Source organism: Thunnus albacares, chromosome 20 (assembly GCF_914725855.1).
Source record: "Thunnus albacares chromosome 20, fThuAlb1.1, whole genome shotgun sequence".
Lineage (NCBI taxonomy): Eukaryota > Metazoa > Chordata > Actinopteri > Scombriformes > Scombridae > Thunnus > Thunnus albacares.
The window spans coordinates 19,850,763-19,862,151 of record NC_058125.1 but is presented as its reverse complement, the minus strand read 5'-3'; the positions used below and the strand labels follow the sequence as shown (position 1 = coordinate 19,862,151).

Sequence of the window (11,389 nt, the reverse complement as noted above, 5' to 3'; positions counted from 1 at the left end):
TCTGTAAATTGCAATGTCTTACTTAATAATGTTGCAGAACATACATGGTAAAAGTTTATGTTTATTGCATGGAAAAGGGAATAACACGTTAAAAAGGATATGGTAAGAGCTGGGTAATATCATGGAAAGAAACAAGGCTTCCTTTTACAATACAGTTTCAGCTTATTTACTGAGTAAATTGTCATGTTTTACTTAGTAATGTTGTGGAACATATATGGTACAAGTTCCTGTTAATTATTCAGAATAAGAATACTTTATTGATCCTAAGGGAAACTAGATCATTTTACAGTTGCTCACATTCTAGAAGAGAAATATATATATATAAGCATAGAGAAAATATAAGAAAAAGAGAGATAGGAAATAAGAAATATGTAAAAAAAAAAAAAAAAAAAAAGTGCATCATACTACAATATATAACAACAGTGCAAATAATACGGCTGAGAAATGGGATCTGTAAATGTGTTGAAGAGCAAGAATAGTATAAATAAATAAATAAGAAATATTAGTTGAAATATACAGTATAAATGCAATATTAACACAGTATACATACACACCAGAGTATTGCACAGTTGACAGGGTTATGAATATACTGACAGGGGTGACATAAGTCCAAGGGCCAGTCTATCGAGTGTCTGACACTCTGAGGGACAAGTTGAAAAGTTTGATGGCCATAGGCAGGAATGACTTCCTGTGGTGCACTGTGGTGCATCTTGGTGGAATGAGTCTTGGACTGAATGTACTCCTGTGCTTGACCAGCATGCGATGGAGTGGATGGGAGACATTGTCCAAGATGACATATAACTTGGACAGCATCCTGCTCTCTGACACCACTGCCAGAGAGTCCAGCTCTACCACCACAGCGTCATTGGCCTTGAGGATCAGTTTATTGAGTCTTTTGGCTTCTGCTACCCTCAACCTGCCGCCCCAGCACAAAACAGAAAACAGGAGAGCACTGGCCACCACAGACTCATAAAACATCCTCAGCATTGTCTGGCAGATGTTGACAGATTTCAGCCTCCTCAGAAAGTAGAAACAGCTCTGGCCCTTGTTGTAGAGGGCTTTAGTGTTCTTAGCCAGTCTAGTTTGTTATCAATGTAAACTCCCAGGTACTTGCAGTCCTCCACAATGTCCACACTGATCCCCTAGATGGAAACAGGGGTCACCAGTTCCTTGGCCCTCCTCAGATCAACAACCAGCTCCTTTGTCTTTGACACATTGAGCTGCAGATGGTTCTGCTCACACCATGTGACAAAGTTTCCCACCACAGTACTATACTCAGCTTCCTCACCCTTGTTGATACATCCAACTAGAGCAAGGTCGTCAGAGAACTTCCGAAGATGGCAGGACTCTGTGTGGTAGTTGAAGTCTATGGTGTAGAGGGTGAAGAGAAAGGGAGACAGGACTGTCGTTTGCATGTCCCCAGTGATGCTAACCACTTTGTCCGACACACAGTGTTGCAAGCACATGTACTGTGGTGTGCCAGTCTGGTAGTTGACAATCCAGGACATGAGGAGGCATCCACATGCATCACTGTCAGCTTCTTACCGAGTAGAGCTGGCCAGAGGGTGTTGAAAGCACTGGAGAAGTCAAAAAACATGACCCTCACAGTGCTCACTGGTTTGTCCAGGTGGACGTAAGTGCAGTTTAGCAGGTAAATGATGGCATCTTTAACTCCTAGTCAGGGTTGGTAGGTGAACTAGGGGGGTCCAAGAGTAGCTTGACCATGGGCTGGAGTTGCTCCAGGACAAGTCTCTTCAGGGTCTTCATGATGTGGGTGGTCAATGCCACCAGTCTGTAGTCCTTGGAGTCACTGGAACACGGCATCTTTGGCATGAGGAATGAGGCAAGATGTCTTCTACAGCACAGGGACCCTTTGAAAGCTCAGGCTCATGTTGAGGATATAGTGAAACACATAGCTGGGGGGCACAGGCTTTGAGCACCCTGGGGCTAACATCATTAGGGCCTGCAGCCTTGCTTGAGACTCATTGGCTGTCTTCTTACATGGTCGGCTGTGAAGCACACTGTAGAGGTTACAGGTAGGGAAGGGGTGGAGTCGTCAGGTTGAAGAGGGCAGTTAGGCCATATTCAGACCAAATCAGGCATTGTGGTGAAAGTGTCAGTCCTCCCATTCATTTGAAAGAAGGTAATGTGTTTAAGCTGCAGGGGTTTTGGTCACAGCGGCACCACAATGGCCTGCAGCGAGAAAGTTAATCTAGAGTCAGATTTTGGAGAAACACAACCTGAATTCATGCTGTGGTGGCCAATCACAGCTGGTGATCATACTGATCAGAGCAGGACAAAGACGTTACTAAGAGAAGAAGACATTTCTATTTGTTTGATAACGTTTAAAGTTAAGTTAGACTTTGCTGTCAGTTTCCCGACTCATTTTAAGGGAGAGAGAGAGCTGAGAGCACCAGTGAGCAAGAGAGGGAGAGCAACTGTGGTTGGGGGGAGCTAGAAAGTGAATGAAGAGAAGGAGTGGTGGTGGTGAGAAAGCTGGTGAATCAGATCAATAAAATGTTATTTTCTGATTGTTTCACAGCGGTTACGTTCTAGAGCACAAATAAACACACCCACACCCCCACACACCTCGACAGAACCCTGTGGTGGTGCGCTGCAATACCTGATTTGGTCTGAACACCTTAGTCTAGCCTTAGTCTAGGAGCCAGAGGAGGGGTGAGCAGGACCCTCACTGTAATATGGGGGGCTGGGAGGGGTGGTGGAGTAGATGGTGGTTGGAGGCAGACAACAGATGAGTCAAGGGCGGATGGGCAGGGGCCATCATGTCATGTCATGCCCTGTCCAAACTGCCTTCAACTCTAATGCTGCCAGTTGGCCTGAAACCAGTGATGGTCTTCATGCCACTCCAGACCTCTCTCATGTTGTTCTGCTGGAGTTTCTGCCCCAGCTTTCTCCTATACTTCTCTTTAGCCTCCCTGATCTTCACTTTCAGGTCCCCATGTATTGTGCTCACCTCCTCCCTATTGCCAGCTCTAAAAGCCAAAGGATATGGTAAGAACATGGTAATACCATGGAAACAAATAAGGCTTCCTTTTACTGTACAGTTTCAGCTTACTTACTGTGTAATTTGTAAAAACATCTGCAAGAATGTACCCAGTATTTCAGAAGATGTACCACGACACTAGAGGAAAACTGTTCCTGTGGAGGTTGTTACCAGGTAAGTATAAGGTAAGTCTAATAAACCCTTTATAGATGGGTGTAGCCATGAACAATGACTATATAAGAAAAAGTGATTTATTGGAAAGTACTATCTTAATTTCTACATAGTAAATATCTATATGTATATAGCTATTACTATAGCTAAAACAGTCACAACTACACAGTACTTAGTTTAGTTGATGATAATAGTGGAGGTTTTTCATAGTATTTCAGCTGTAGTTTCTCTGTATTTACCTATTTATTATCAGTCGTAATTACCCAATAATATAATATAATAATTTACCATATATTTACCAGGTAAATACTTAGTAATTAGGGGACTGTAAAAGACAGGCTTAGCTTCCTGGTCCGGCAATGTGCTGTATGTGAGAAGAATAAATATTAAAATGTAAAATAAACTTAGGGGACTGTAAAAAGACGGGTTACCACAAGAATAAAAAAGTAGAAACTTATGTTCACTAGAAATCAGTTGTAATGGTCTAGACAGGTCAACGACTGCAAATAGATAGAGAAAGATATTTGGGTCTTCCTGTATGGGGGTACTGTCTGATCCCACTAAGCATAACAGCATAGCAGAGACCTACATACATTTCTGACAGTTTGACAGACAAGTGCAGATGAAAACCAGTCACACTTTTGTAAAGCTGAGATTTTCTTGAGGAACTGTAAACCAGATTCCAGGCAGGATTTCCTGTCATCTTGTGCAGTGTTCATTGTACAGAAAATGAAGGCGACAGGTGCACTATCGACGAGGATAATGCAATGTCAAGGGTAGCTTATTCTCCCTTCATCTACTACTTTAACATCACAGCTTAACATTTTGTTGCATGGCCGACTGTAGATGCACTGCTACAGCCTTGAAAATAGTCGTTTTGAGAAGTATTATGTGCAAGAATTATGTGCAGCTGTGTACAGTAAGAGCTGACAAAGTGCATCCTGGGATTGTGGTAGCTGCTAGGGCTTGTGTTCTGATTAGATGGACTGCTTGTCATGTTTCTCACAGATATTGGAAGATATTGCCTGCATGGGTAATAGAGCAACTGAACAGATAAAAGACAAAAATGACAGAACTGAAAATGCAAATGCCACATCATGTCCTGCTGCCACACACAGCACTGATTACAGCAAATGGTCTGGATACACATGGGCGACCCAAATTACAGTTGACTCACAAGTATTGCTGCACTTTCTTTTTATGCTAATAACCATTACACATTCTTGCCATTAAACAGCCTGATGGCAGTCAAATAGTACTTCTGATTTCCAATTTTCTTTTGGCTGATGAGCAAAATTGTCACCTTGGCAACATTTTCCGGAAGCAGTTAAGAACTGAAATGTGGATGTTGTGACTCTGTGAATCATGATAAAGTAATTAAAATCTGAAATGGATTCTGAGATTTGCTTCACTAAGTATGCTGTTTGAATGAGAAGCTACAAGTGATGAACATGTGTATATCCTAGTGTTGTTGCTTCATTTATTCTTTTTTGGTGCTTTCCATTTAACACTGCCTCCTCATGTGCATCTTGTAGCAATGTCAAAATAATATTACAATGTTTGGTTACTAAGCTTAACAAAACAGCATCCAGCATGTGTCATGCTGTAGTCCTTTTTTCTTTTTTCCTCTGACTAGAAACCCATCAATGCCTTGCTCAAGGACTTTTCAGCAGCATGGATACGTTCACAGCTGCTTAAAACATTGCCTGTCCATATGAATGACTGTCTCTCTAATCACCACATAACATACAGTAGATTTCTTTTCTGACATGGGATAATTTTACTTCTGAACTAGTGATGATTTTTTCATTATGTGTCTGATTGACATTAGAGTCAAAGAAACAGAGAAGGTAGCATCCAGTACTATTCATGACCAATGTAATATGCAGTATCAAAAACTGTACAAACCGGCATTACGTTTTTCCTATTAAAAATTAATCAGCTGAGTGTCTGTCCGCTTTTGGTAGTTACAGAAAATAAAAAATGGCAACATTTAGAAACTGTCATTACCTCCATGTTGTCACAGTGATCATTCATTTATAAATGACTGAATTTGCAGCACCTTCTGCAAAAAAAATGTGATAAATGTAGACAGACAGATTAATCGGGTTGAGTTTGAAAATTGTCAGTCAGCTGTAAAAATCTGCATTTGTTTGATTAATTAAATGATCATAATATGTAGAAAAGCTTTAGTAAAAGCAAAAAATAGTTGTGCTCTCAAACCCACATCAATGCAAAACACTGGGATTTGAAATTATCTTTGACTTCTACTTAGAGGGGACATATCAGGCTTTTTGATTTGTTTGTTTTGTTTGTTATTCATATACTGTTATGATGTCAGATATCAAACATGGACAAAGTTCCAAAACTTGAGGTTAACAAGAACAACTAGAAATGCTCCCTGCCTGCAAGTCAAAAGCCTGCTCTAAACGCCTCATTTGCAAGGTTTTTTTTGTCTACCTAGACAATCAGCTGACGTGCCTGCATCATACATGTCGCTAAACAGTTGTCCGTTCCATAGCCTTGGTTGCTAAGGTTGTTGCCATGGGTTTTCCATGTGTTGTTCATGTTGTCCATTTGCATATGTTGGATTGGATTCTGGCTTGAACATATACAGATATATTTGAGAAACTGACATTTCAAGTGAGGAACAAAAAAAAAAGGTAGTGAAATCCTACTACTATAGGTTGTTTCATGGTTTGTTGATGTAGCCTCCCAAAAGGCCTGGAGTTGAGTTTCTAAAAGCTAACCAATCAGAACAGAGTGGGCTCATTGGGACAGGGGCCTTACAGAGACAGGAGCTAAAATAGTGTGTTTCAGACAGAGGCTGAACTGTGGGGCTGTGTAAAGGACCACTATGAGTTAAATAAGAAGTTCTTTGAACTGTAAATCATACAAAGATATTCCTTTGGAGCCCCAGATTAAAAATATAGACCTGGAAATTTGCACAATATGTCCCCTTTAAGCAGATAAATGCGACTTCTACATGGGCAATGGTAGCCAGTAGCCTGCGATAGCTAAGCAGAAAGTTGTTGAGTCTAAGGCACAATGCTGTGTAGCACTGGCAGAATGCTACATGGTTAGTTTTAGGTATATATTAGAAACTAAAATTTGGTAACTTTGGAGAAACTTGGGTTTTTATTTGACTATGATTCCTGGAGGAATTATAACTATCAACAAGTAGCAGCATTCCTATGAATTTAATGGCTAAACAACCTTGACAGAGTCACAAATTGATGTCAGAAAAAAAGTAATGAGTGGAATTTAACTCAATCATCCAACAAAGATGAAAGGTTTCTCACATTGTTGGGTTTTTAACATTGCTGAAATCTTCTCCTTTGTGCGTTTTCTCTGGTGGCACCAAATTCTTGTGTATTACATCTATGAACAACTGTTATTACTCACCAAAGTAGTCACTAAAGTAGAATGGAAAGTATTGAGTAATAATATGTTGTTTAATTACAAGACATTTTCACTTTTTAAGTGCAACAGTTGAATGTCCTTGGCGGGATGAAATACCATTCTTTTGTGTATGTTCATTATAGAGTCATGCATGAGAGAGAAAAGAACCTCATGGACATGTTTTATTGTTGCCAGTATTCCCCTGACACACACACACACACACACACACACGCACAAGCATGCACACACCCACCCACACACACACACACACACACACACAGAAACATTTGTTTTGTTTTCCTCTCTTCCTATTCACCAATCCAAGTGTATTGTTAATACAAAATTAATAAATTACTGTGCATTTTACATTTCTACATTTATAGATGATGAATGGCTCAGTTAGTAATTCTGTCTCTTAATGGAATGCGGTTCTTTGAATATATTCAAATTATTTGCGCTTTAATTTCTTCCATAAAATTGCTCTTCTCAATTCATCATTGTTCATCATGTAATGAAATGTGCTGTCTAATCAATTTATTATTCTGTGTAATTATTTATTAAAACTTGATTGCATTTCTGCCCCAACACTTGGTAACACACTGGTGCAACATATTCTGTCACACAGCTTAGAAGAACAACAAGTGCTCCAAATTAAACAACCAAATGGGTTGTTTGACCATGCACTCCAGAACAACCCATGGTAGCATTTTCTAATCAGGCACCTCTATCAGCAGTAATTGGCAGGACAACAAAATTTGTCTGTGTCTTTCCAAAATCGTCACAAATCACTGTTAAAAAATAATTATGTTTTATGGTGTGACAATGCTGTGGTTAAGGTCTGGTTAGGTTTAGGCACAAAAACCCTTGGTTAAGTTTAAGGAAAGATCATGGTTTGCATAAAAATAATCACTTGAACTGTGGTGTAGGTTAAAGTTACCACTTCTGTAAAGTTAGGCAACCTTCGTTATTATGGCAACAGTAAACACCACGACAATCATAGTCACAGATTTTAAAAATCTACGGCTGCTAGATGGCGTCTGTCACTCAAACGTAACTATAGGTTGTTTTTGGTGACTGACATAATGACCTATAGTGTCACTTTTCTTAGGAGGTCAGGCTCCAGAAGAATTGTGTTAGTTATTGGCTATTAAATGACTATATTACTGTGTGGAGATGAATTAATGGAGGAATTATGCAAACGAAATGCTGAAATGTCACAGACTACAAGTCTATCTATCTATCTATCTATCTATCTATCTATCCATCTGTGAGTGTGAAGCATTTTCACATACATATTGGAAAAATTTGACTTAGACAGAAAATAGTCATGACTGAATATAAGACTACTTTACTTCTGTGTTTAAAAACATTACAGATGTAAACAAACTTTTAACAGCATCAGATAATATTGATAGCATAGATTGAGTTTCTGTCCTCTTTTAGTCCCTGTATTACAGCAAACAAGCTGTCAATCATTTTGGGAGTGGTTAGAATTTACAATTTATTCTTTTTGGATGGGGTGAACCTCATGTTTACACTTGCATTACTGATTGCACCTTTAAGACCCAGCACACAAGTAGATGGCGTGTTTGATGTAAATAAACTCATTCACGTCAGGCGGTTCACTTGGACAAACTTGTAAAACCTGAAGACACACCCGCTCTGTTCATGTGAGCAGAGTCTGACAAAGACACTGACACCCTTTTGTTCATGACTAGTGTGTGAGTGTCTGTAAGGTAGAGGGTGAGTGTTGAATGCACTCCTGTTAGGAAAGTCTACTCTACAGAGAGAGGAGATTCAAACCGACAAAGAGGCACCTCTGAAAGCAAAGGGTAAGACCATTACTCTTTTTCTCTACTCTTAATGGCTCTCTCTCACTTCCTTTCCAAGTTGCTTTCATAGCCGAGGAGGATGATGGAATTTCATTACTTATGACTGAAAACCAATGGAGTTCTGAAAGCAGAATGAGATGGAAAGGTGCACTTAAAATGCCAGTATACCCTCCAGATGCCAGTAATCTAATTTACTGTCAACGGTAATAAATGTCGAGCCACTGGATGGCACACAAGATGTTATTTCACCATCAGGGTTATCACTTAATATCTGATAATGTCTGCGGGGAGCAATTGTATCAGACAGTTAAAACAGGGGCCTTAACACCTGGCAGGAGAAATGATCATCAGTGTGGAAGAATTGTTAATCTGTCAAATCAATGTGACTTCACTCAATAATGTGTTCATAAAGGGACTTAAATTTAGACTGCAGTGTTAATGAGTCACACTTGTGCAGGATGAATTCTGTTTTACTGTAATGAAACTGAGCAGTACTCTTCATTTGCGGTTCTCTGTTGTTTAAAGAGACTAATTTGTATATAGATTTATCTGAGAATGGACATCTCCATCACACTGATTCAGTAGGGTACATTGACCTGTCTGGTAAAATGGATTTCACATTTAGATAGTGCTAAATTGTCTCTTTGTGTGTTAAAATAAAGGTTATACAATATCCTCTACGTTTTAAGGAAGTGTTTGAACCAGGAATGTTACCCAGCCAGTTGCAAACATTCCTAAAACCAAAATAAAATGTATGTGGTAATAAAACACGCCCTAGTAACTCCAATGAATAAAGATTGAATCATAGCTTTCATTGATAGAGCAAGAGCTGCTAGGTCTCAACACACACACAAAGAAAATCACAGCATTATGACATTGGACACTGGATGTTGTTATTGTAAACAAAGCCTGCATTGTGACATCTGAGAGCATAGGAGTTGGCACACAATGTAGTTCATATTATTCCCTGTGAAAATTCAGCTGTAGTGAAGCAGTGGAACAGATTAGTATTAGATTTCTGCTATTTATTTCTATATCTCGCAGCTCTGATCCATCTGTCCTCCAACCATTATATTCCAGACAAAAAAAAAACAAGCATCATGGGAAGAGGTGAGGGCGAGGAGTGGGATGAAAAGCACCAGGAAACGAGGCAAACTCAGCCAGAGAAACACAAGGACACAGAGAGTAAAAGCTCTGGGAGTAGCTGTCCCAAGTGCTGCTTGCGGACAAGGGACTGTCTGATGAGTGCGGAGTGTGGCAGGGCATTACAGATCTCCAGTGTCGTCGCCTGGTGTGGCATGTGCATCCGCATGTGGATATGTAAGTCTCAAACTCAGAGGCAAGATAAGATGCTTATATAACCATTTGGCCATGATCACTGGTTGCTCAAGTTTACAGAAGGGAACTAAATTTCCTCCTTAGATGAGTATGAATCTATGCAAACACAAATATAAAACCTTAACCTTTCAAAGGTGAATGTGTTAATTTGTGTCTTTCTATCAGTGTATATAAACTGCGACATTAATTTTAGACAAAATATTAATCAGACAATTTCTCATTATTTCCATTATATAGAAATCATTTTGTTCCTTCTTTTAATTACAGAATCTGTTCATGGACCATCAGGACCAGTTTTCCAGCCTGTGTTGATTCTCAGCATGCCGCAGGAGTGTCATGTTGAATGGTTTTCTTCTAATCTGAGATTTTTAAAAACTCACTTTGGGTTCATTTCATCAGATAAAGTTTCCTTGAATTTTTCATCCACAAATGATTTAACATAAACAACAAACTGTTTCTGTAAAAACATGTAAATAAAAACAAGTAGAGAGGCAATATTCATAAATAAATGAATTTGCATAAATTTACATAAGTTAAGTTACACATTAAATTAATGAATGAATGCATGAAAGAATGAATGAACAAGGCTTTTATCTGCATGTCTTTGTAAAAGGTTTTAGACACTTTGATGCCTAGCTGATTGATTAGTTCTGACTGATCAAAATGCTGCTTAGTCAGTCTTAGAAATGGTGAATATGTAGGTGAGGACATTTTGCTGTCAAACCCATTTGCTCCGCTGGCAGAGTGGGACGACAGCTCCAACTGCACACCCCAGTCCCTTGAAGCCCCTGCTCAGAGACCTTGTCTTTGCAGCAGGATGCATCGCCTCTGTCCCAGGGAAGGATTACTTATAAACTTGCAACCAAGAAGCCCCACTGTAGTTCCTGATAGGCTCTGCTACAACTCCCGGGAAGCTCCTGCATTCACAGCCTATACAGTCCCCGCTGCTGACCATACTGACCACAGCTTCAACAGAGCATCCACAAATCTTAATGTGTATGGGAGCAGCAGTGACCCTGAGCTCCCACTGGTGGGTGACTCAACAATTAGGTATGTGTAGTTATTAGGGATGTGCAGAGATCCCAGTATTTGTATTTGTATCTGTATTTGTTGAGGCAGCAAAATTATTTGTATCTGTATTTGTATTTGAATAAAAGTGGAAAGAGGCTTAAAAATCCTGTTTTTGTTTTTATGACACTTTTAATTTCAGAAAGTTAAAGTGTTACAATAAGTGTTCATGAATAAACTACCATATGGAGGAGGTCCCCATATCAGGTCTTGAACTGGAGTCTCAGATCATAGACGACTGCGCCGACCACTGAGCTAAAACTTTACTCATCGCCTCATGCAGACAGATCTCTTCCTATTTATACACCCATAACACAGAGACAGCACACTGTGTAATGTGTAGCGAGGAACTTCAAAGGCAATTATTGCTTTTCATTTTGCATTTGTTGTCTATTTTTTACAACCTAATTTTGTGGAAAGGAGAAGGGGAACAACAGGTTATGGAGGAATACCCTCAACAAATAATTTTTTACATATTTGTATGAAATAAATATTTGTATAAAACCCACTATTTGTGCTTTGCCGAATAATGTATTTGTATTCGGGCACACCCCTAATAGTTAACCAAGGGGTG

At 39.5% G+C, this 11,389-nt stretch overlaps 1 long non-coding RNA gene across 1 annotated transcript; it reads left to right on the top strand.

Annotated features, from left to right (window-relative positions):
* The first annotated feature begins 8,289 nt into the window (after nt 1-8,289).
* On the top strand, nt 8,290-10,861 carry LOC122971791. The gene is made up of 3 exons (XR_006399563.1): nt 8,290-8,409; nt 9,490-9,729; nt 10,015-10,861. It is a non-coding gene; the product is annotated as an uncharacterized LOC122971791 (long non-coding RNA).
* The last annotated feature ends 528 nt before the right edge of the window (nt 10,862-11,389 follow it).